Source organism: Entelurus aequoreus, linkage group LG19 (assembly GCF_033978785.1).
Source record: "Entelurus aequoreus isolate RoL-2023_Sb linkage group LG19, RoL_Eaeq_v1.1, whole genome shotgun sequence".
NCBI lineage: Eukaryota > Metazoa > Chordata > Actinopteri > Syngnathiformes > Syngnathidae > Entelurus > Entelurus aequoreus.
Window position 1 is genome coordinate 14,005,693 of NC_084749.1, and position 26,525 is coordinate 14,032,217.

Sequence of the window (26,525 nt, forward strand, 5' to 3'; positions counted from 1 at the left end):
AGTAAGAAATATTTACTGTTGCATGTTAATTACAGCGTATTTGAAGGTATCCAGTAACAAACGTGTCCGCATCATTCAACTTTCTGCGCCCTGACCTTCATTAACTTCATAAAATATATTGGCCACTAATTGTGGTCGCCAAAATTGTCGTTAGAAAAAACCCAACGACAATTTAACCACTCCACTTCAATTTAAAGACAGCACAAGTCCATTCCAGACAGTAAATGAATAGGCAGGGATGTAATGGTAAGACAATTTCATATCACGGTTATTGTAAAAAAAAAAATGTATCATGCAAGTTATCATTATTATCAATTAATTGTGCATAAAAAAACGTCCCATAGTCATACAAATTTATAAGCAATTTTGTATATAAAATATTAAATACAATAAATAAAGAGCCACACTAGATACTTTCAGGGCAGAAGAATTATGTGTTATGATAATAATGTTCTGGCTACTAAAAGGGGAGCGGCACTTTTTATTTTATATATATATATATATTTTTTTGCAATCATGAATAAGAACACACGTCTTTTTTTTTTTTTTTTTAGGGTTCTAAAGATTAAAAAATGCTTGCAAGATGCAGCTAATAGGAGTCCCTTATGTTCCCTTCAAAGCCCTCTAAAAAAAACCCTTCAAAGCCCTCCAACGTTTTATATACACACTGCAAGTCTATATATAATGGAGTAACGGACACATTCATAACAATATGTCATATCCACACATTCATTTTCTACCGCTTGTCCCTTTTTTGGGGTGGCGGGGGGTGATGGAGCCTATCTCGGCTGCATTCGGGCAGAATTTACAAGATTTACTGTATTTTGGACATTGTATTCATTACCGGAACCCATTTCCTGGGCACATTATGTTTTTTTATTATTATTTGAAAAGTTTTTATGTTTTTTAATGATACTAAAAAGCTTGTCGGTTTTATGTGACGTAGCGCAAATTCACTTCCTGTTGTCACGTTGCTTCGAGTATCGATCGAACTCTAAAAGAGCACATTAGCACAATTGAATATTGTGCTAATGTGGAAATGTTGCGTTTTGATAGAGGAAGACGTTCATGACTCTTGTTTTCATGTTAGCATTTACGCTAAAGAGCACAGTAGCACAATTGAATATCGTACTTGTTCAAGACAGTAATGTGTTTATACAAGTTTAGATTAGGAAATGTCGCTTTTTCAATGGAGAAAGACGTTAAGGACTCTTGTTTTCATGTTAGCATTTACGCTAAAGAGCACAGTAGCACAAGTTAATATCGTACTTGCTCAGACAGTAATGTGATTATTCAAGTTTAGATTAGGAAATGTTGCGTTTTTAATGGAGAAAGACGTTAAGGACTCTTGTTTTCATGTTAGCATTTACGCTAAAAAGCACAGTAGCACAATTGAATATTGTACTTGCTCAAGACAGTAGTGTGTTTATACAAGTTTTGATTAGGAAATGTCGCGTTTTAATTGAGAACGACATTAAGGACTCTTGTTTTCATGCGTAAATGAGCAGTGTCACCGGCCTGTGAGTTTATCAAAGTGTCAGTGTTGGGACTAAAGCGTTACAATAGTAATCGGCAGTAAATAGTAATCTAACGCCTTATTTTTTATGATGCGTTACTGCGTTATTTTACGTTATTTTTTATGTAGTATCGGCTAGAAACTGAGAAGATCTGAGTGTGTTTTATTGGAGCGCTGCGGAAGAGGCGACAAGGAAGAGGCGCGCCGTGTGTGTCTGTGGGAGGAGGCGTGTCTGTGTTTACTAACAAGACATGGCGAAGCCCGAAGCCGAGTTTCTTAACATGGAGATATTCTCACTACTTTTCTTTTGTCGAGCACAAAGAAAAGAGCATTTTAGTTGAATGTAAGTTGTGTCTTGGATCAAAGATCCTATCCTAGCAATTCAAATCTGATGAAACAGCTACAAAAGCAACATGCTTTGACGAAGCTAGTAAAGAGAGACACACTTCACCTCCTAAGCAACAGCGGCTGGATTTTAACGAGGCACTGCGCACTGAAGGTACACACACTCTGTCAATTCTCTTATACTCTTATATACCGTTGCTCTTTCATTCTAGACTTCTAGAGTGTTTGATTATCACATCACTCTAAATGTATAGACTAAAGTTCACAAACAGCAATCTTTCCTTATCTGTAAACTAAAACTGGGGAAATGTGTAGTATTCTGGGCTTCAGACATGATTTTATTTCAGAATTCCTTGAGAGAAAAAAACGCCTGGTTAGGCTTTGTGTATGTAGTGTGTGCCTTCCTTGCTTTACAGCTATGTTGTTATTATGCTGTTTGTTACTTATGTATGTTATGTTGCAGCTATTTAAAATACTTTTGTCAATTTGTTCTGGCCTGAAACAAATTGGCCCTTTGAAACATATCTTTGTCTGTGTGTTGTATGTAGACCACATTTCTTAGCAGAGTTCAGTGATTCAAATGCGTGTCAAGTTGATCAACAGATTGTATTATTCTCCAGTGCAATAACAGTACTGAAATGAAGGCTAAAAGGGCATTAAAGGGGGCCTTAGAAAAAATAAAAAAAAATATAAGTAACTAAATAGTTACTTTTCACAGTAACGCATTAGTTTTTGGTGTAAGTAACTGAGTTAGTAACTGGGTTACTTTTGAAATAAAATAACTGTAACTAGTTACTGGTTTTCAGTAACTAACCCAACACTGCAAAGTGTTATCAATCAAGGTTTTATGTCATTTTCATTTAAAACGATAATGGAAAGTTTTGAGGCGGGATGTCATATCGGGTTGTTTATCGTTACATCCCTATAAACAGGATAGCTTTTCATACCTACAATCGTTCTGTTTGACTAAATTCACTTGAGCAAACATTCCACTCTACAAAATCAAAGTATTTATGATCAAAAAAAGTAGTTTTAGGACGCCACTAGTTGCTGCATATTGAATATAGCAGTGTACATTGAGGCCACATCTCAGTTTAAAGAGGTTTCAGCACGTGCAACACCTCATTGGATTAAACGTTATTTATTTGTCATATTTAATCCGTCGCAAGCTCAAACATGAAAACGTGTCACCGTAGATTGCCAGTGCATCATGACGACGTACACACACACGCCACTTTAAGTAATCTCTTTAATATATTCTTGCCCAGACTCCTAAATTTGTTGCAATTACCAAACATTTGAGCATTTTAGCCTACGCCTAAATGGAGCTGTATTACTATCTGATATAACCATCAGTCGGATTCTGCTTTATAAGCAATAACCCATTCACCTCCGGGGTATATCAATCCTAATACATCTATTAAAGTCTGCCCGGGACATTATTATGATTAGTCACTTCTTTTTTTCTTTTTTTTTTTTTCCACAGAGGCTGGAACAGCACAAAATGTGAATATGAATAGAGAAATATTGACAGGATTATCAGTTGTCGGCGCTCATTAAACGCAGCTGCTAATCATAAAGGTGGCATTAATCTGAGTCGTGTGTCCTTTTTTTTTTTGGACACGCTCACCTTGTCTATGAGCGGCGGATGGTAAGAGTTCACATTATTAACTCATTCCAGAGAGGTTGCTGTTGTTTTTTCCACGGTGCAAAAGAAAAAAGGCCTCGATCCATATTCATTAGTTTCATGCTCAATAGAGAAAATTGGCAGGTGTGCTTTTTTACGTCGACAATTTCGACGTCCTAAAAATGTTGCTGTTTTTTTGTGGAAATCCTCCAGTGTTGGCCTTTCACCTGCCGGAAGATAGCTGGTGGAACAACCCCACCAAGTGGCGGGCCGAGTCACGTCAATAAGGAATAAAGGAAGGAAATAAAGCAGCAACAATTGAGTTAGTGATTAATGTTCCTTCGATAGCAGACTGCAAGTTGACTGAAGGAGCGATTATGCTATTGATTAAGAGTTACGCAAAAGCATTAAATGGCTTCTGGAAGTGAAGCCACACAATTAATGTGGTTCCAGTCTCGTACTACACACCTTAGATACCAGTAAATCTCTTTAAATGCTGATAAAGTAGAGGGACAGTATATTATGGTTCCACTGGTGTAAACATATTCATGTTTAATCTTTCACTTTTTAAGCAGAATACTTCATTACTTCATGTACTCATTAGTAGTATTTATTTTAATTTACAAAACAATATTTATACTGACAACCATCAGACTGTATAATGCATATGTTCCTTTTGACTGCACATGTACTATAAATGTATAACGTATTTATATTATTCACATGTGAATAATGCTGTATAATAGACCGTATTCATGTTATTCACATGTGAATAATGATGTATAATATACTGTATTTATATTATTCACATGTAATAATGCTGCATAATATACTGTATTTATATTATTCACATGTGAATAATGCTGTATAATAGACTGTATTTATATTATTCACATGTGAATAATGCTGTATAATAGACTGTATTTATGTTATTCACATGTGAATAATGCTGTATAATAGACTGTATTTATATTATTCACATGTGAATAATGCTGTATAATAGACTGTATTTATGTTATTCACATGTGAATAATGCTGTATAATAGACTGTATTTATGTTATTCACATGTGAATAATGCTGTATAATAGACTGTATTTATGTTATTCACATGTGAATAATGCTGTATAATAGACTGTATTTATGTTATTCCCATGTGAATAATGCTGTATAATAGACTGTATTTATATTATTCCCATGTGAATAATGCTGTATAACAGACTGTATTTATATTATTCCCATGTGAATAATGCTGTATAATAGACTGTATTTATATTATTCACATATGAATAATGCTGTATAATAGACTGTATTTATGTTATTCAAATGTGAATAATGCTGTATAATAGACTGTATTTATATTATTCACATGTGAATAATGCTGTATAATAGACTGTATTTATGTTATTCAAATGTGAATAATGCTGTATAATAGACTGTATTTATATTATTCACATGTGAATAATGCTGTATAATAGACTGTAGGTATGTTATTCACATGTGAATAATGCTGTATAACAGACTGTATTTATATTATTTACATGTGAATAATGCTGTATAATAGACTGTATATATATTATTCACATGTGAATAATGCTGTATAAAAGACTGTACTTATATTATTCACATGTGAATAATGCTGTATAATATACTATATTTATATTATTCACATGTGAATAATACTGTATTTATGTTATTCACATGTGAATAATGCTGTATAATAGACTATATTATTGTCATGTGAATAATGCTGTATAATAGACTGTATTTATATTATTCACATGTGAATAATGCTGTATAATAGACTGTATTTATATTATTCACATGGGAATAATGCTGTATAATAGACTGTATTTATATTATTCACATGTGAATGCTGTATAATATACTGTATTATTATTCACATATGAATAATGCTGTATAATAGACTGTATTTATGTTATTCACATGTGAATAATGCTGTATAATAGACTGTATTTATGTTATTCACATGTGAATAATGCTGTATAATAGCCCGTATTTATATTATTCACATGTAAAAAAATACCTAAGTGTTTGTCTATTGAGCGAACTGTGGTGCTGAATTTCCCCCAGGGATCAATAAAGTACTTTCTATTCTATTCGATTTCATTGAAATGTGTGTTGTGTACTTTCTCAGCAATGAGTTTAAATTGTTTTATATTATATATGTTTAATATTATATGTAACATATTATATTTTTAGATTTTAGATTCTTTCTATTTTAGAAATATAATAAATCACATCCAGGCATGGCTCCTGGTAGTGTAGTTGGTCACATTGCTGACTTATAGGGCTGTGTCTTTTATTCGCCATCAGTGTGTGAATGTGTGTGTGTGTGAATGTGGATACAGTGTCAAAGCGCTTTGAGTTCCTTAAAAAAAAGGTAGAAAAGCGCTATACAAGTACAACCCATTTACCATTTCGGTCAATATTGACAATTATTGATATTCTATGCGGCCTATTGTCTGGGCATTGTCAAATAAAATGGAAAAGAAAATAGCAGCAGCACAACACAACATGGAAAGAAATATGCTCGGAATCACATATAAAGACAGAAAAACAAACGAATGGGTGAGAAAACAAACGCAAGTCCAAGACATTATGAGAACTATCAAATTCAGTAAGTGGAAGTGGGCTGGACATATCAGTAGAACAGATAATAGATGGACTTCCCTAATGACATCATGGAGACCCATGGATGGGAGCAGAAATAGAGGAAGACCAAGAGTGAGATGGCGAGATGAGATAGACAAATATTGGGGAACAGTGCAGTGGCAGGGAGCAGCTAGAGATCGTTCACTATGGCAGAAACATGCTGAGGCTTTCGTCCAGCAGTGGACTGACAATGGCTGATGATGATGATGATGATGATGCGGCCTATTGAAAATAAGGACCAGAAGAAGAATATATTGAATGTAAACATTTTTTATTTCAAATGTAGGAAAGGAAATGTCAACACAAGCATGGAAAACACTCAAACATTCTGAACTCACATTGAACACTTAACATTTTCAAATGTAGGTGCAAAAATAAGGAATATGTAAGAAATGCTTAATAAAGTGTAACAAAATAGTGTGGAAATGTCAACATAGAGACCCTGAGAAGAAATGTTTTCTGCAGGTTGAGTGTGAGGAGGTTACGGCTGTGCTCTAAAGGGTGAGCGCAGCTAAGGTGGTGCGGTCTTGGTGGGGATGAGCACCTTGCATTATTTATAGACCACATTGGTCTGACTACGGTCCGTTTAAATTTTTTTTTTTTAAATCAAAAATACTTTTGACAATAATTCCCAAAGTGTGCACCAAACAAAAGCTGCTAATATATGATTAAATTACAATTCACATGCTAAACGATACTAGTACCAAATCGGTACTTTTGAAACAGTGCCGGTGCTTAAACGGTGCCTAAGTCTGTCCCTAAAAAACCGAAAATTCCCAAATTTTTTGGTTAAAAAAAACTGTTGTAGCGGTGTAGCGTGCAAGGACGGGAGTGGAAGAAGTGTCAAAAGATGGAGCTAACTGTTTTAAAGACATTCAGACTTTATTTAAATCAATAACGAAGCAGCATCTCCTCATCCGCCGGAAATGTTTCCCGTAAAAAAACGTCCGACCGGAACTCTCTAATAACTAAAGTTCCTTGGGTGAATAATGTAAACTCACTACACCGGTAGTTTTTAGCGCTTTCATGGCGAGTTTACTGACAGATATAAGTTATAACTTTACACTACTTTATATTAGAAATGGCAACAGCGGAGGATGAATGTCCCATACCAAGAAGATAGAGAAAAAGAAGAAGCTTATCGACTACGATGTCGGCACGGACTACAAAGGCGGACGCGCGGGCAATTATTCAGGACTTATGCAGATCCCAAATACAGATCAGCAGGTACCAGAAGGTAAGAAAAGTTGCTTTTGCATAATATAGCGAAACAAAACGCCAGATAATGTCTTACCTTATACACACACCATAATAATACTCCTATGTTGAAGCACAGTACAATCCATCAAGCGGTGCGGCTTCATAGCTTACCAAAGTCATACTAAAATATTTTTGATAGATTTTTGAGCGCTGTGTGTAATCTTCTATATTTTCAATGGAACATATAAAATATTGGTATTGTTTACTTGAGTCATATTGCAGTCTACATGTATCTCTTATGTGTGACTGCCATCTACTGGTCACACTTATTATTTTACCATGTACCCAAATAAAATAGCTTTGAGGTCAGTAAGCAAAACCAGAATTATTCGGTACATAAGGTCAGTGCTTTTCAACCTTTTTTGAGGCAAGGCACATTTTTGTCATAAAAAAAATCCGAAGGCACACCACCAGCAGAAAACTTTAAAAAATTAACTCCACCAAGTCATCGTGTCTTATTTTGAGTGTGTTGGTGTCTTCCTGTGTGTAGTGCTTTAGTTCTTGTCTTGCTTATTTTGGTGGCCCTTCCTGTATTGCCGGTGTTTTCCTGTAGTGGCTTCATGTCTTCCTTTGAGCGCTATTCCGCGCACCTGCTTTGTGTTGGCAAGCAAGGCTATTTACGTTGTTGCTATCCTTCTTTGTGTGGACATTGTTGATTGTCATGTCACGTACGGATGTACTTTGTAGACACCGTAAGTTTTTGCTGTCGTCCAGCATTCTGTCTCTGTTTACTTTGTAGCCAGTTCAGTTTGACTTTTGTTTTGCATAGCCTTTTCCTTTCGTTCATTTTGGGTTTAAGCATTACATACCCTTTTTACCTGCACCCTGCCTCCGCGCACCTGCTTTGTGTTAGCAAGCAAGGCTATTCACGTTGTTGCTATCCTTCTTTGTGTGGACATTGTTGATTGTCATGTCACGTACGGATGTACTTTGTAGACGCCGTAAGTTTTTGCTGTCGTCCAGCATTTTGTCTCTGTTTACTTTGTAGCCAGTTCAGTTTGACTTTTGTTTTGCATAGCCTTTTCCTTTCGTTCATTTTGGGTTTAAGCATTACATACCCTTTTTACCTGCACCCTGCCTCCGCGCACCTGCTTTGTGTTAGCAAGCAAGGCTATTCACGTTGTTGCTATCCTTCTTTGTGTGGACATTGTTGATTGTCATGTCACGTACGGATGTACTTTGTAGACGCCGTAAGTTTTTGCTGTCGTCCAGCATTCTGTCTCTGTTTACTTTGTAGCCAGTTCAGTTTGACTTTTGTTTTGCATAGCCTTTTCCTTTCGTTCATTTTGGGTTTAAGCATTACATACCCTTTTTACCTGCACCCTGCCTCCGCGCACCTGCTTTGTGTTAGCAAGCAAGGCTATTCACGTTGTTGCTATCCTTCGTTGTGTGGACATTGTTGATTGTCATGTCACGTACGGATGTACTTTGTAGACGCCGTAAGTTTTTGCTGTCGTCCAGCATTTTGTCTCTGTTTACTTTGTAGCCAGTTCAGTTTGACTTTTGTTTTGCATAGCCTTTTCCTTTCGTTCATTTTGGGTTTAAGCATTACATACCCTTTTTACCTGCACCATGCCTCCCACTGTGGTCTGCATATCGGGATCACAACAAACCATCCTCGTCTCACCCGACACATTCCGACTTTTACAAAGCAATGCTGCCACCTACTGACATGGAGTATTACGTGGTTACCCTGCCGAGTTTTACGCAGCACAGACACTAAGCAATGGCACATTATTGGCAGATTCCAATTATTGATTTGCCAAAAATATTTTTGGGATAAATTAGGTGAAGTTGCATAATTTCCCACGGCACACCAGACAATATCTCACGGCACACTAGTGTGCCGCGGCACAGTGGTTGAAAAACACTGCATTAGGTGCACCGGATTATAAGGCGCACTGTCGAGTTTTGAGGGGAAAAAAAGGTTATAAGTGTGCCTTATAGTCCGGAAAATACGGTACACTTCTTAGACTTTGCTAAGCACTTTTTTTCTTGGTGGTGTTTTGTGCTATCTTAGCGGTTAGCTCAGCTATATAAACATGCCTGCTCCTGGCTTGTTCTCGGTGTGCAACATGTTAAGCCTCTTCCTGCAGTGATAATGTTACTTGTTAATGATATTTAAGATACTAACCATGTCATTCATCTTGTGTCTCGCCTGCACAGCATATTAGCGAGGAGGCGCAGCTTGCTGACACTTCCAGTCACTCACTACTCAGTGCTTCTGGGTGTGTGCCTTTTTTCCTGTCTTTTTTGGCCTTTTGACAAGTTTTGCACATTTTGCCAACTCATGAGTCCAAAAACTCAACAGACCAGCAGGGAAAGAAGGAGGGAATCACTGTGGAGTTAAAAAAACACAAAAATATTTGCGAGTAGGGATGTATAATGTTGGCGTTAACGCACTTTTTGTGCGCATTTCCGGAAGTCGCAGATTATTTTTTTTATTCTCCGGGTCAAAACTCCGGTTTGCTTGTTTGTTTTTTTTAATCAATTATCGCTATTCGCCGGTGTTTTGTTTTGTTTATATTTGCTGGTGTCGTGCCAAAATGTGATTGCCCGCCAAAAATGTATTTCCTTTGCGGGAGCGCGAACCGCTCGATAAACCTGCACTGCTTGGCTTCGTCTTTCCACAGCGGATTACTACGTGTGAGACAAACACTTTATCTTCCTGGTTATTGTAACGCTAAGTGTTTGACATTATTTAAGCCTTTATCGTGTCCGGAAAATCCCAGTTTGCCTTTTATGTGGTATTAATGAGATTTAAAGGACTGTTGTTAGTCCGATGTTGATGTGATAAAACCTCTTTCTTGTTTGGAAGATACAGTACATATAATTGGAACTGTTATTTCTTCGTGCACATAATACATATTTATAAAATGTTTGGATGTATTCTTTTACAGTGTTGGGACTAACGCGTTACTTTGTAATGCGTTACTGTAACGGCGTTATTTTCGGCGGTAACTAGTAGTCTAACGCGTTATTTTTTATATTCAGTAACTCAGTTACCGTTACTACATGATGCGTTACTGCGTTGTTTTACGTTATTTTTTATGTAGGATCATCTAGAAACTGAGAAGATCTGAGTGTGTTTTATTGGACAGTTGCGGTGTCATCCTTCTGATTCTCCCTGTCTCACATGAGGCGTGCTGTGTGTGGATTGGGGTCGGAGGGGCGTGTCTGTGTTTACTAACAAGACATCATGCCGGAGCAGTCGAGTTTCTTAACATGGAGATATTCTCACTACTTTTCTTTTGTCAAGCACAAATAAAATACAATTTTAGTTAAATGTAAGTTGCGTCTTGGTTCAAAGATCCTATCTATTGCCCAATACAGGAATTCAAATCTGCTGAAACACCTACAAAAGCAACATGCTTCGACGAAGCTAGTAAAGACAGACACACAGCAGCTGGATTTTAACGGAGGGACTGATATATGTTTATAAGTTCAGAAAATACGTCCCTGGACACATGAGGACTTTAAATATGACCAATGTATGATCCTGTAACTACTTGGTATCGGATCGATACCTACATTTGCGGTATCATCCAAAACTAATGTAAAGCATCCAAACAACGGAAGAATAAGTGATTATTACATTTTAACCGAAGTGTAGATAGAACATGTTGAAACGGAAAATAAGCAGATATTAACAGTGAATGAACAAGTAAATTAATAATCAATTTTTACAGCTTGTCCATCATTTTGACAAAATAGAATGATAAATGACACAATATGTTACTGCATACGTCAGCAGACAAGTTAGGAGCCTTTGTTTGTTTACTTACTACTAAAAGACAAGTTGTCAAGTGTTCACTATTTTATTTAGGACAAAATTGTTCTTCGATTGCAATAAGAAACATATGTGTAATGTACCCTAAGATTTTTTGTTAAAATAAAGCCAATAATGTCATTTTTTTGTGGTCCCTTTTATGTATCTGGACAATATATGTATATACTGTGTGTGTGTGTGTGTGGGTGTGTATATATATATATATATATATATATGTATATATATATATATATATATATATATATATATATATATGTATATGTATATATATATATATATATGTATATGTATATATATATATATATATATATATATATATATATATATATATATATATATATATATACCACCGTTCAAAAGTTTGGGGTCACATTGAAATGTCCTTATTTTTGAAGGAAAAGCACTGTACTTTTCAATGAAGATAACTTTAAACTAGTCTTAACTTTAAAGAAATACACTCTATACATTGCTAATGTGGTAAATGACTATTCTAGCTGCAAATGTCTGGTTTTTGGTGCAATATCCACATAGGTGTATAGAGGCCCATTTCCAGCAACTATCACTCCAGTGTTCTAATGGTACAATGTGTTTGCTCATTGGCTCAGAAGGCTAATTGATGATTAGAAAACCCTTGTGCAATCATGTTCACACATCTGAAAACAGTTTAGCTCGTTACAGAAGCTACAAAACTGACCTTCCTTTGAGCAGATTGAGTTTCTGGAGCATCACATTTGTGGGGTCAATTAAACGCTCAAAATGGCCAGAAAAAGAGAACTTTCATCTGAAACTCGACAGTCTATTCTTGTTCTTAGAAATGAAGGCTATTCCACAAAATTGTTTGGGTGACCCCAAACTTTTGAACGGTAGTGTATATATATATATATATATATATATATATATATGTGTATGTATGTATATATACCGTATTTCCTTGAATTGGCGCAGGGAATATAGTATTCGCACGTCTAGAAACTCGTTTCTCAAAATAATTAACGCATGCTTGGCCTTATCGCCGGTTCATTATTAACGCCGGATCAAATTCGTTTCGCAAAATATTAATTTTATTATCGCATGTCTATAATTTTCGCCGGGTCAAACTCGTTTCGCAAAATATTTGGCATATGGCTAGAACATCTGCCGGGTCAAGTTCGTTACGTCACGAGTGACGCTTTACCTGTCCTCATTTTCAAAATGGAGGTAGCTGCTTTCAGTAGTTTGCAATCGCACAAAGGAAAAAAGATAACGAGCTATTCAGTAGGATTTAAGGTCCAAGCTATTGAATACCGGTACGGTATGCTAAAAAGAACAGTAAGCAGCTATGTTTTATTAATATACCGTAGCTGCGTGTGTCAAATACTGTATGAGTCATTAAACCTCCTGGTGGTAGAGGGCGCTGCCGCGCTAGTGATCCTTCTTGCGACTTCCGGTACTGCAGAAGAAGTGACAACACGCAGCAAGAGATTTTTTTTTCTTTTTTTCTCTCGCCTGAACTTTTACTTTTAACAATCTAAAATAAAACAGTTTTCTAAACTGGACTTTCAATCGAAGCAGGAGGTAATAATTAAAGGAATATCTCCATCGAGACAGAGAGACTTTTAAAACTGAAGAAAGAAAATAATGAAGACTTCTATAACCAAGTTATCGATGCTTTTGGTCAGAAGGAGCTGCAAATGGACTCCATTTATAAGTACAGGTAAGACCATAATAACGTTTTTTTTATTAAATGTGCTTTTCATGATGGTATGCTTACATCACACTCAAAGCGCACGCCTAAATTTACCGCATTCCTTTTGGTAAACGCCGGAGTGAGAAGAGGTTTTAAAATAATTACCGCATGCACGGCCGTCCCGCCGGTTTCCGGTAAACGCCGGAATGACAGGAGGTTTTAAATTAATTAACGCCCCTGCGGCTATTCAAGGAAATACGGTATGAGTATGTATGTATGTATATATATATATAATGTATGTGTGTAAATGAATAAATGTGTGTGTGTGTATATATATATATGTATATGTGTGTGTTTGTGTGCGTGTATATATGTGTGTGCATATATATATATTTCATATTAACTGTGCCATAGATGTTAATCAAGACGTCACAAACAAACAAGCGGCATAATAGACCTTAATGGCCCCTGAAGGGGACCTTAATGTCCAAAGTGGGGCTCATTTTCTATTGGCCCTCAGCATAATGTAAAAATAAAATTAATTTATTATTAATGAGATGTATATAATAACACACAGCTAAGATGATTTGTTTAAATAGCTTAGCATACTGTATAGTGATGTAAATGTGGTTACTTTTAGCATATTTCATGCGCAAAAGGTATCAAAATTATTTTCATTTTCATGTATGCAACACTTTCTGGAAAAAGTGTGGACACCCCAGGTCTCCAAGGTCATCAGACGTGTACAAATTTCTGTGTGTGTGTGTGTATCCTGCAGGGACTGTGGGGTTGTTAGCCGACTAATAGGGGCCATATGGTGACAAAACAAACACAAACTGTTCCCCCTCTCTGCTCATAATAAGGTCATGAAGAGGGTGGTCTCATTCCGCCGGAGCGAGGGGCAGAAGGGAACGTGCCCGAATTTGTGCACTGATGACGGAAGGTCAATAACCCGCAGCCTCTTGTCTCCTCTGCGTCCGGGGATTCAGCAGAAAGACGTAAGTTATTTGTGCTAAAGACAATGTTTTGTTGTTAGTCATCTGCGTAAGTTCAAAATGAGCTTGACGTGAATACAAAACTCCTTCCACTGAGGGCCGCACACTATAACATTAAAGCATTTTTAAAAACAATACAATTTATAGATTTTTTTTTCACCTTTAGGGCTCATTTTCAAGTTTGGTCCCAGGGACCCGGAAAGGTCTCCGTCATCAACATGTTAAAAAATAAGTCATATATAATTTTATTTTAATTATTCAACGCTTAAATCTGTAGATTAACATCAGGTCTGTCTGTCAATGTAAAGATTATTTTCTTTATGTTTTATGCACTTTTTGTTGAAGAAATCTCTGTTATTTATGGGATTAGTTATTTAGTGGAATATTTAATGTGATGTAATTGGAGCCTTAAATAGGTCAATAATTCATAACACCAGTGATTTTATTGCATTATTAGTTTTTGAGTAATGACATTTTTTTTAAAGTTAAAGTTAAGATATATAAATAAAAATAAGTCGAACATTTTTTTCTTAACTTGCAACAAGTCTCTAGATCACGGGTGTCAAACTCTGGCCCGTGGGCCAAATTTGGCCCACCGTGTAATTTCATTTGCCGCTGTAACACCGCATTCACCGCTTATACTCATACTTGCCAACCCTCCCGATTTTCCCGGGAGACTCCCGAAGTTCAGTGCTCCTCCCAAAAATCTCCCGGGGCAACCGTTCGCCCGAATTTCTCCCGATTTTCACCCGGACAACAATATTTGGGGCGTGCCTTAAATGCACTGCCTTTAGCATTCTCTACAACCTGTCGTCACGTCCCCTTTTCCTCCATACAAACAGCGTGCCGGCCTAGTCACATAATATATGCGGCTTTTCACACACACACAAGTGAATGCCATGCATACTTGGTCAACAGCCATACAGGTCACACTGAGGGTGGCCGTATAAACAATTTTAACACTGTTACAAATATGCGCCACACTGAACCCACACCAAACAATCCAATCCAATCCACTTTATTTATATAGCACATTTACACAACAAGAATGTTTTCAAAGTGCTGCACAGCCATGTTAAAAACAATATTATGCTACACCAATGACTGAATAAAAACAAAGAATAAATGAATAGAAAATCAATACAGAGACAATATAAAAAATAAATATGATTAAAAGCGATTTTTAAAGGGTAAAACCAATTAAAATAGTAAAATAGACATCAAAATGTATTTAAAAAAAACACAGAGGACAACGGAGGACAGAAGCCCACACAACTCACGTAGTGTTAAAAGCCAAAGAATAAAAGTAGGTCTTAAGACGAGACTTAAAACACTCCACTGTGGAAGCAGTTTGAACATGGAGGGGCAGAGTGTTCCAGAGTTTAGGGCCGACCACAGAGAAGGCCCTGTCTCCCCTGGTTTTAAGTCTCGTCCTGGGCACCACGAGCTGAAGCTGGCTCTCGGAGTGTAAATTTGGATGAGGTCCGAGATATACTGAGGTGCCAGTCCATGTAAAGCTTTAAAAACAAACAGCAAGGATTTAAAATCAATTCTAAAATGAACAGGGAGCCAGTGCACACTCCGAAGAATTGGGGTTATATGCTCACGTTTCCTGGCCCCTGTTAAAAGTCGTGCTGCCGCGTTCTGGACTAACTGCAACCGGGAGAGAGCTTTTTGGCTAATGCCAGCATAAAGTGCATTGCAGTAGTCCAGGCCACTTGAAATAAAAGCATGCACGACTTGTTCAAAAAGGTTAAAAGATAAAAATGGTTTTACCTTTGCTAAAAGACGAAGATGATAAAAACACGATTTTAAAACGCCATTGACTTGTTTGTCAAATTTAAAATCGCTGTCTATAGTGACGCCAAGGCTGGTGACTTTGGGACGCACATAATTTTGCAATGGTCCCAAGTCAGTGAGGGCCGGACCAAAAACTGAAATTTCCGTTTTTCCCTCATTCATTATTAAAAAATTCTGGGCTAACCAAGCCTTGACATCACATAGACAGTTGAGAAGGAGTGTCAGGGGGCCGTGGCCTTTTGAAATTGGCATATAAATTTGGCAGTCATCTGCATAAAAGTGTTAAGACACTCCATGTTTCTTAAAAATCTCTCCAAGAGGGAGAATGTACAAGGAAAACAGGATGGGGCCTAGACTGGATCCCTGGGGGACACCACAGTAAAGTGGAGCAGAAGAAGAGGTGGCGTCCCCCAGCCTGACAGAGAAGGACCTCTCTGACAGGTAGGATCTGAACCACTCTAATGCAGTCCCCCTGACACCCACACAGTCTCTCAGGCGGTCGAAAAGAATTGTGTGGTCGACTGTATCAAAGGCAGCTGTAAGATCTAAAAGCACTAAAATGGCAGAGCTACCAGAATCAGACATTAAAAGCAAGTCATTAAAAACCTTTAAAAGTGCAGATTCAGTACTGTGCAAAGCCTTGTATCCAGACTGAAATGGATCTAAAGTGCTATTTTCATCTAAAAAAGGCTGCAGTTGCGCTAAAACACAATTCTCCAGAATTTTTGACACAAAAGGTAATTTGGAAATGGGCCGATAATTTGACAAACTTGTCGGATCTAGACCTGTTTTTTTAATCAAAGGCTCGACAACAGCTCTTTTACAAAAAGAGGGGACACAGCCAGAAATCAAGCTGCTGTTGATGATGTCCTTAACAGACAAGTCAATAGTGTCCCAGATTTCTTTAAAAAAGCGAGGGGGGACTGGGTCTGTGGGACAGGACGAGGGTTTCAGTTTGTGGACTATTCCTGTAAGCTCAGGCATGGACACAGGCTCAAAGTGACTAAACACAGCCGAGCACTGAGTGGCCACATTAAAACTCAATGGAGAGCGAGAAAGATTTGCCCGAATAAAAGCAACCTTATCGTTAAAAAAGGAGAGAAATTTTTCACAAGTTTCACTTGTCATCTCCAGTAAAGTGGCTGGATTCGGATTAAGAACATAACTAATAGTATTAAAAAGAACACGTGGCTTGCTGTTACTATTTAAAATTAAGTCTGACAGATATTTTGTTTTCTCAGCTTTAACCACACATTGAATGACACACATTTCGGGAGAACATCCGCACCGTAACACAACATAAACACAACAGAACAAATACCCAGAACCCCTTGCAGCACTAACTCTTCCGGGACGCTACAATAAACATCCCCCGCCCACCTCAACCTCCTCATGCTCTCTCAGGGAGAGCATGTCCCAAATTCCAAGCTGCTGTTTTGAGGTATGTTAAAAAAAATAATGCACTTTGTGACTTCAATAATAAATATGGCAGTGCCATGTTGGCACTTTTTTCCATAACTTGAGTTGATTTATTTTGGAAAACCTTGTTACATTGTTTAATGCATCCAGCGGGGCATCACAACAAAATTAGGCATAATAATGTGTTAATTCCACGACTGTATATATCGGTATCGGTTGATATCGGAATCGGTAATTAAGAGTTGGACGATATCGGATATCGGCAAAAAAGCCATTATCGGACATCTCTATATTTTCTCATGTTTTTCTCATGAAATTACTGCTTTATTGTCATAGTTCCTGGGCTTTATATATTTCTTGTACATATTTATTTTCAGCGTGGCCCAAATGTTCCTCTCTGAAAGTATTGCATATTTACTCATCACTAGAGATGTCCGATAATATCGGCCTGCCGATGCTTTAAAATGTATTATCGGAAATTATCGATATCGTTTTTTTTAATTATCTGTATCGTTTTTTTATTTTTTTTATTTTGTTTTTTTAATTAAATCAACATAAAAATCACAAGATACACTTACAATTAGTGCACCAACCCAAAAAACCTCCCTCCCCCATTTACACTCATTCACACAAAAGGGTTGTTTCTTTGTTATTAATATTCAGGTTCCTACATTATATATCAATACAGTCTGCAAGGGATACAGTCCATAAGCACACATGATTGTGCGTACTGCTGGTCCACTAATAGTACTAACCTTTAACAGTTAATTTTACTCCTTTTCATTAATTACTAGTTTCTATGTAACTGTTTTTATATTGTTTTCCTTTCTTTTTTATTCAAGAAAATGTTTTTAACTTATTTATCTTATTTTATTTTATTAATTTTTTTAAAAAGGACCTTATCTTCACCATACCTGATTGTCCAAATTAGGCATAATAATGTGTTAATTCCACGACTATATATATCGGTATCGGTTGATATCGGTATCTGTAATTAAGAGTTGGACAATATCGGAAAATCAGATATTGGCAAAAAAAAGCCATTATCGGACATCCCTACTCATCACATTGTGAAAAAAACTTGCTCTAAAAATGTCTTTTTTTAAATATTTTACGTTGTTGTGAAAACAATCAACCTTTTTTGGGTTGTTAGCAGCATTGATTGAAACGAGCCAATTAAATTAAAGCTCTGGGTTTAAAAATATACGACGTAATCTATCCTGTATAGAAGAACGTCGGAAAAATGGTTAGTATCCCAGAGAAGCATCTAGAATGTGGGCAACCAGCCAACACTGAACACCACCTATCTCACACACACACTCCATAATTTGTACTTTCTATTTCCATTGAACAAAATTGAGCAGGTATTTTTGTACCTCGATGCTTTTGGAGGCCCATAGATGACCAGCTGGTTTGTCTTTTATGTTCATCTCCTCTCATTCTTCTCTTTTTCCTCATTCGCCATCAAACCCTTCTGGGTACCAATTAGCTCAAAGCTGCTGCCGTGTGCATGCCATATACTGTAGGTGCGTGTGTGTGTGTGTGTGTTTGTCTCACAACATGTGTGATACCGCCGACTCGACAAGCTATAGGCTACCTGTCAACAAGCACTTCAATGCTCACCATCTGCTCATGTTGCAAAATGCTCCTAAATTACACAAGAATGGTAAAAAAAAAGACATATTTTTTTATAGATTCATAATTGCCGAGTGATAGTCAGCATATTTTTTTTGGAAGTGGGGTGCAAATACATGTCAAGTAGAAAATGTGTGTCTCCTTCAATGAGACTTGAATGTGTAATGTACGTCACATATTGGCAATACTGTACGTAAAAAAACTATCCATGATCCTACATGTCATGGAAAAGCTACATTTGAAGTAATTGTATCAGTAAACATGAGTAAGGGTATTAGTAATTATATCAGTTGGTGTATCACTAACGGTATCACCAGATATATACGTAGTTTTATCAGTAAACGTATCAGTAATGGTATTAGTACTTGTATTGCCAATGGTATTATAAAATGGTATTAGTATATGGATCAGCTAATTAGTAGATGTATCATTAAGTGTATCGGTAGTTTTATCAGTAAGTGTATTACTAAGTCTATCGCTAAGTGTATCAGTATTTGTCTCCGTTGTTTTATCAGTAAATGTATGTACCCTTGATCTCCCCCTGGGAGGTGAGGGGAGCAGTGGGCAGCAGCGGTGGCCTTGCCCGGGAATCATTTTTGGTGATTTAACCCCCAAATCCAACCCTTGATGCTGAGTGCCAAGCAGGGAGGTAATGGGTCCAATTTTTATAGTCTTTGGTATGACTCGGCCGGGGTTTGAACTCACAACCTACCGATCTCAGGGCGGACACTCTAACCACTAGGCCACTGAGTAGGTACTTATTATTACTAAGTGTATCAGTTTTGTTAGTAATGGTATTACTGATTGTATCAGTAGTTGTTTCAGTAATGGTATTACTGATTGTGTCAGTTGTCAGTAATGGTATTACTAATTGCATCAGTAGTTTTGTCAGTAATGGTATTACTAATTGCAGCAGTAGTTTTGTCAGTAATGGTATTACTAATTGCATCAGTAGTTTTGTCAGTAATGGTATTACTAATTGCATCAGTAGTTGCATCAGTAATGGTATTACTAATTGTATCAGTAGTTGCATCAGTAATGATATACTAATTGTATCAGTAGTTGCATCAGTAATGGTATTACTAATTGCAGCAGTAATGATATACTAATTGTATCAGTAATTGTGTCAGCAATGGTATTAATTATTGTACCAGTAGTTGTATTAGTAATGGTAACATTAGGTGTATCAGTAATGGTATGTGCTAGGGTAACCTTAAAAAAAGAGAAATTAGTGTATTTTGTTAGTTGATGTGATATAATAAAAGCTAATACTGCTTTTATTTTGAAGCTTACATTGTGCTGAACAGGAAGTTAGTGTGTTAACGTTTTAAAACTGTGTAGTTAGACAGTAGTTATGTTACTGCCTCGAGATACTGGTGAAGTTAATGATAATACAACACATGCTGACATAAACGCTCATATTTTCATAAACATAATGGGGTTCCGCTGCAGTTAACCTCACAACTTTGTCAACACAAGCGGTCCAAAGAACCCTCTTAAAACAAATCCGTCAGCATTCCGACACTTCGTTTCACTCCATTGACTTCTGCTCACTCCCTGCCTTTATTTGGCCATCTGTGCATATTCACGCTGAGTCGGCGACACTTCCTGTCTTTTTCCACGTTCCCACGGCGACCGCTCGCATCGCGGACGCCACTCTCGGCGGAGGGTGCACTCAAAGAACGTCCTTGTTGTCGGAAACCCTCTCAGGATGAATAATGACAGACATCACGTTGCCAAATGTGCCGTGCTGGACACCGTAGGCACTTTCTCTGCTAACAGGAGGAAACAACATCTGTTTGGCAGCTGAACGCTGATTCATCAGTCTGTGCAAAAAAACAAAAAACACCTTGCCTTAAAGTTGCAGCTGGCCATTTTGAAAATATACTTCTAATGTTAACTTGAGATGGTTTTAATAATAATGTTAGTATTACGCAAACACTGCACTGCTGGTGTCCATCAGCGCTGAGAATCGGTGGTACGAGGATGGACGATATGGCCTAAAATCTACACACATATTAAAATTATACACACATATACACTACCGTTCAAAAGTTTGGGGTCACCCAAACAATTTTGTGAAATAGCCTTAATTTCTAAGGAACAAGAATAGACTGTCGAATTTCAGATGAAAGTTCTCTTTTTCTGGCCATTTTGAGCGTTTAATTGACCCCACAAATGTGATGCTCCAGAAACTCAATCTGCTCAAAGGAAGGTCAATTTTGTAGCTTCTGTAACGAGCTAAACTGTTTTCAGATGTGTGAACATGATTGCACAAGGGTTTTCTAATCATCAATTAGCCTTCTGAGCCAATGAGCAAACACATTGTACCATTAGAACACTGGAGTGATAGTTGCTGGAAATGGGCCTCTATACACCTATGTAGATATTGCACCAAAAACCAGACATTTGCAGCTAGAATAGTCATTTACCACATTAGCAATGTATAGGGTGTATTTCTTTAAAGTTAAGACTAGTTTAAAGTTATCTTCATTGAAAAGTACAGTGCTTTTCCTTCAAAAATAAGGACATTTCAATGTGACCCCAAACTTTTGAACGGTAGTGTATATATGTGTATATATGTATGTATGTGTATATATATATATATATATATATATATATATATATATATATATATATATATATATATATATATATATATATATATATATAATATTTAAATTATTTAACGCTTACAGTAAATCTCTATATCAACTTCAAGTTGATATAAATTAATACAAATTAAAAAAAATGTTTTATGGCTTTTCTGTCAAAAACAACTTAGTTTTTTTTATAGTAAAACTGAAATATACAGTATTTAGTTATTAGAGCCCTAAAAGATCAATAATGCAGGACACCATTGATTTTAATTATTTCATATTTTTGAGTAATCACAGTGAAAAGATAAATAAAAAATCACTGAATATATTTGGGATCCAAAAGGTGCCCCACTCATAAAGTGATACATTTTTATTAGGTTTTTCTTTTACTTTCAACACTTACATAAATTACGAGATCAACTTCAGATATATCTGTCGATTTTATGCTGGAACAACTATTTTGTTTGTTTTATGCGCTTTTGTCAAAGAAAACTTTGATGTTTTTATATGGCTACTACACAATATATGCAATATTTACCACATAAAACATTTTAAAGTGAAATATTTGAAGTAATTGGAGCCCTGAAAATAATTCATTATAACATGGATTTTTTGTCTTTTTTTTTTTTTTTTTGAGCAATGGCAAAAAAAGAAAAGAAAGACAAAAGAAAAGAAAAACAGCCTGCATGGCAGCTTTTGTGTCAACATTGCAACTTTTTCTCGTTAGATTTCACCTCATTCCACTTTTTTTAATGTTTTTTTTATTTTTACAATAGTATTTCCAGAATGTGTGGCGGGCCGGTAAACAATTAGCTGCGGGCCGCAAATGGCCCCCGGGCCGCACTTTGGACACCCCTGCCTTATAAGAAGAAACACAGTTTATTTGCTGCCATGGAAGATCAGTGATTTAGAGGCTGCTTGTCGCTGTCAAATTTGCAGCAAAAATGTGTCATCATCAACATGCATTATCATGATCTATCGGCCAAGTTTACGACGATATTTTCTACACGGCGTAACCCCGCTTGGCACTTGTGCGTCGCAACAATAGATGAAATTTTTGCTATGCATCGGATTAAAATTGTGCATCCAGGAATTGATTTCCTCCTCATCTCCGTTCGCTCTCAATGGAAGCGTTAACGGGCGAGCCCGTGCACTCTGAGGGACACTCAGCCTCATGCAAATTTGCCATATGAAGGCATAAAATTGCAGCGCTTTCATTTTAAAGCCTCCGCGCTCATCAAAAAGTTTTGCGGCGAAAAAGTCGGGTGAAAAGATGGCGAAGACGTGCAAGGAGCCGTCACAGCTTTTTAATGGCTTCAGTGCCAGCCTCGTTTAGTCATTGCGAGGATTAACATTAGCCCCCTTTTTTTGCTCCTTCACTTTGTTTATCCTGGCGTCTTGACAGGTCAGGTCCAGTCAGACGGTGCGGGAGGGGCGATGAAGGGTGGCGGACGGTTCAAGTCACTCCCGCCACCGAGGCGTCTTTAATACGCGTCAAAAGGGCAGGAGGATCATTAAGCGTTCCCGTCTGCAAGGGGAAGGATTGTGCGGGCAGGAAGTGACATGAATGGAGTGCGGGGAAATATATGTCAGGAGGAAATCGGGTGCACAGAATGAGGGTTAGTGAGGGTGTAAAATGCAAATAGGTGGAAGTCGTTTGGAGCAGTCTTGCACCAAAGTGCTGTGTATTAGTGGCAATGATGCCTCCTCATCAGACACATGCAGAACTTCATCTCCAATCCTGCCACTCCCAGGGCAAAGAATGTTACAGATAGCGCATAAAATGTGTGATTCAAATGGCTGTAAAAGCACTTCTCACTATATCACATGGTCCTGCTCCGTGCTTATCGTGCTCTAGCTCAAATAATCTGACATGAAATTTTCCTGAGGGAACTCTCCTGAAGGAATCAATAAAGTACTATCTATCTATCTATCTATGAATTACCCTCTTCTTTTTTTTTAGATGATTAAAATAGTGCGGAGGAATTGAAAGGTACTAGTTATGTTTAGAGATGTCCGATAATATCGGCCAAAAAATGCTTTAAAATCAGGCATGTGATTTTTCCGTCTAAAGTCGGAATTCCGTCTTTTTTAATCTCGGGAAGAAAAAAAAATTATCTCCCGTTTTTCCGTTTTTTTTTCCGACCCTAAATCAAGATTCGAGACGTAGTTTATATTACGCCGTAGTTGATTGGTCGATATGTTCCTTGTGACCAATCAGGACATCTGTTATGAATGATGACGTTAGTAACGTCATCATTCATAATGGTTATTACCGCCATTTTCCATATGTAAACGATGTCGGTTCTCGAGAGAAAGGACGCTTTACGAGTAAAAGAAATTGATAAACATGTCAAAAATAAGTTTCGATGGGACTGGATGGAAAGGTAAATCACTGATACTGTTTCAGTTTGAGTTTATTTCGAACATGCAAGCATACAACATGATACATCACAATTTCCAGTTTCTTTTCAACATGTTCGAAAAGGAGTAGGAAGAAGCAGAGCTTATTTAATCCTACCCCTTTTCTTTACATAACAGTTGCAAAACTTTTTGTTCACTTCCTGTTCACAATTTTTTCACAATAAACTCCAAAGGTAATCACAATAAAAATAAATAATAGTAAGAATTTAATAATAATAATTGGTGAAGTAAGTTATATTTCATATGATGAGATAAGTAAGATTACTTTAAGAATGAATGAATGGATGGATGAAATAAATTGAGAATGTTTGTCATGGTTCTTCTTCTTTGTACTTTGTAAACACTTTAAGTTTGAAGAGTTTCTTGAAGTGGATCATATTAGTACATTGTTTGATTGCTTTGCTTAATCCATTCCATAATTTAATTCCACATACTGATATACTGAAGGTCTTAAGTGTTGTACGTGCAAACAAATGTTTTAAATTACGTTTTTCTCTAAGATTATATTTCTCCTCTTTTTTTGAGAAGAATTGTTGTATATTCTTGGGTAGCAGGTTATAGTTTGCTTTGTGCATAATTTTAGCTGTTTGCAAATTCACTATGTCGTGGAATTTCAGTATTTTTGATTCAATAAATAAAGGGTTTGTATGTTCTGTATATCCAACATTATGTATTATTCTAACTGATCTTTTTTGTAACACCGTTAATGAATGAAGTGTACTTTTGTAATTATTTCCCCATATTTCTACACAGTAGCTCAGATATGGTAACACTAGTGAGCAGTAGAGAATATGAAGGGATTTTTGGTCTAGAACATGTTTTGCTTTATTCATTATTGACGTGTTTCTTGCAACTTTATGTTGTATATTTTTTACGTGAGATTTCCAGTTCAATTTATCATCAATCATTATACCTAGAAATGTGGTTTCATTTACTCTTTCAATTTCTATTCCGTCTATTTGTATTTGTGTTTGACTTTCTCTTCTACTATTACCAAATAGCATTATTTTAGTTTTACTAAGATTCAACGATAGTCTGTTTTTGTCAAACCATCTTTTTAGTTTGTTAATTTCTTCTAACTAACTGTTGGGAAGAAGGAAGTTACGACTTTGTTCGGTGATTTTATTCGGAAAATCGATCGTCCCGGAAAAGTTTTGTGCACGTGGTGTCATGATAATATTGACTATGGATCGCGAGGTTTCAAGGCTTTGGAAGTACATACGAAACGTCAAAAACATATGAAACAACTTGAAGCAAGGAAAACAAACTTTTCACTAGCTGGTACTTTTGGATGTCAACCGAAAGTGAGCAAACCTTACGGACTTCATCCTTTGTTTACATCGACAACTGCCGTAGACATCGAGAGGAAAGATGCACCCAAACAACCCACTTCAGTTGCAGACAGGGTTGTTAATAATGAGGTAAGCTAAAAAAATATTTGCTTGCGAAATACGCATGTTTGTTTTAAATATTAACCAATTATTGCTTTGCGAAATATAAATGGGTTTTTCTAAAAATAAAAAGCCACGTGAAAATATATTATGAAATTACAGAAATTCAAAGAGTCGCATTATTGATTCCAGTTAACATTTGATTTGAAATAAATTTGCATATAATACTATTTTGTAATATGAAGTTCTTATGTAGTCTCTTGAAACTATTGTCAGTGGTGTAACAATCTTGAAGGTAAATATTTTCACACTTGTTTCATGCAATATGTCAGTGTCCTCACATTATTATTATTTCCTATTTTCAAATATGAGTAAACAATACTAAACATGTTTAATTATTTTCATAAATTTATATCCTATTTTGGTGAAAAGAATGAAATGTTTACATTTGGTATTTTGTTAAATACATTTGCAAGGAAAGCTCATGTTAGGGCTGGGCTCTCCGAGAAAGCTAATGTGTGAAGTGAACTGAAGTAATGTGGTAATACTGTAAATAAACTGTAGATAATAACACTGATCAATGTGACACCTGTGGATGTGAAATGAACACAAGATGTAAATGTTAGTGATTAGATACTGTTTGGAACTGAACCATATACAGTGATTCATTAGGATAATTGGGTTCTATTAATTATGTTTTCATGTCTTTAAACACTAAAATATTTTCTTCAAATGGTGCTGTCTTTGTTAATTTTAGCATGTTAAATTGGTGAAAAACCAGGAGCTTCGGGGGGCGTTGGACCTGGCTGACCCCCGGAAATTTTTTCAGTCTTTTTTATTGTGGTCAAATCACATGCCTGTAAAATGTAATATCGGAAATTATCGGTATCGGTTTCAAAAAGTCAAATGTATGAGTTTTTTAAAACGCCGCTGTACGGAGCAGTACACGGACGTAGGGAGAAGTACAGAGCGCCAATAAACCTGTCACGGCGAGGGTCGGCTTACAGAGGTTCGTTCTCCCGGAATGCAAGACTGACGGCTCCGGACGAAGGCGTGAAAGTAGGATTTAATATAAATCACCCCACTACCAAAATACAGGCAGTCCACAGCAAACAACAAAAAGGCAAGCGTGCCTAACAAACGTAAAGCTTAGACTTAGCGTAGACTATGGCATGGAACAAAAACTTACTTGGCAAAGGTGTGACACAATGAAGCAAGAACGAGTGATCAACAAAGGCAGACTTAAATAGTGGTCTCTTGATTAGACACAGGTGTGTCCCGAACGCAAGAGGCAGGTGAAAATCATAGGTCGCCATGGAAACTAAAACAAACAAGGGTGCACAAAAACAGGCTTAAACTAACAGAAAATAACAAAAAAACATG

The 26,525-nt window shown here is 36.7% G+C and overlaps 1 protein-coding gene across 7 annotated transcripts in view; it reads left to right on the top strand.

Moving 5' to 3' along the window:
- The window catches only part of LOC133635124 (tetraspanin-1), a 169,410-nt gene that overhangs the window by 33,317 nt on the left and 109,568 nt on the right, over positions 1-26,525 (top strand). For 5 of the 7 annotated variants that reach the window (XM_062027936.1, XM_062027935.1, XM_062027937.1 and 2 more), the window contains one exon: positions 13,742-13,876. The exons of the other annotated variants lie outside the window; for them this stretch is intronic. The gene's annotated coding sequence lies outside the window, so the exon portion shown is untranslated. The remainder of the gene's footprint in view (positions 1-13,741; positions 13,877-26,525) is intronic. 7 annotated transcript variants of the gene reach the window in all.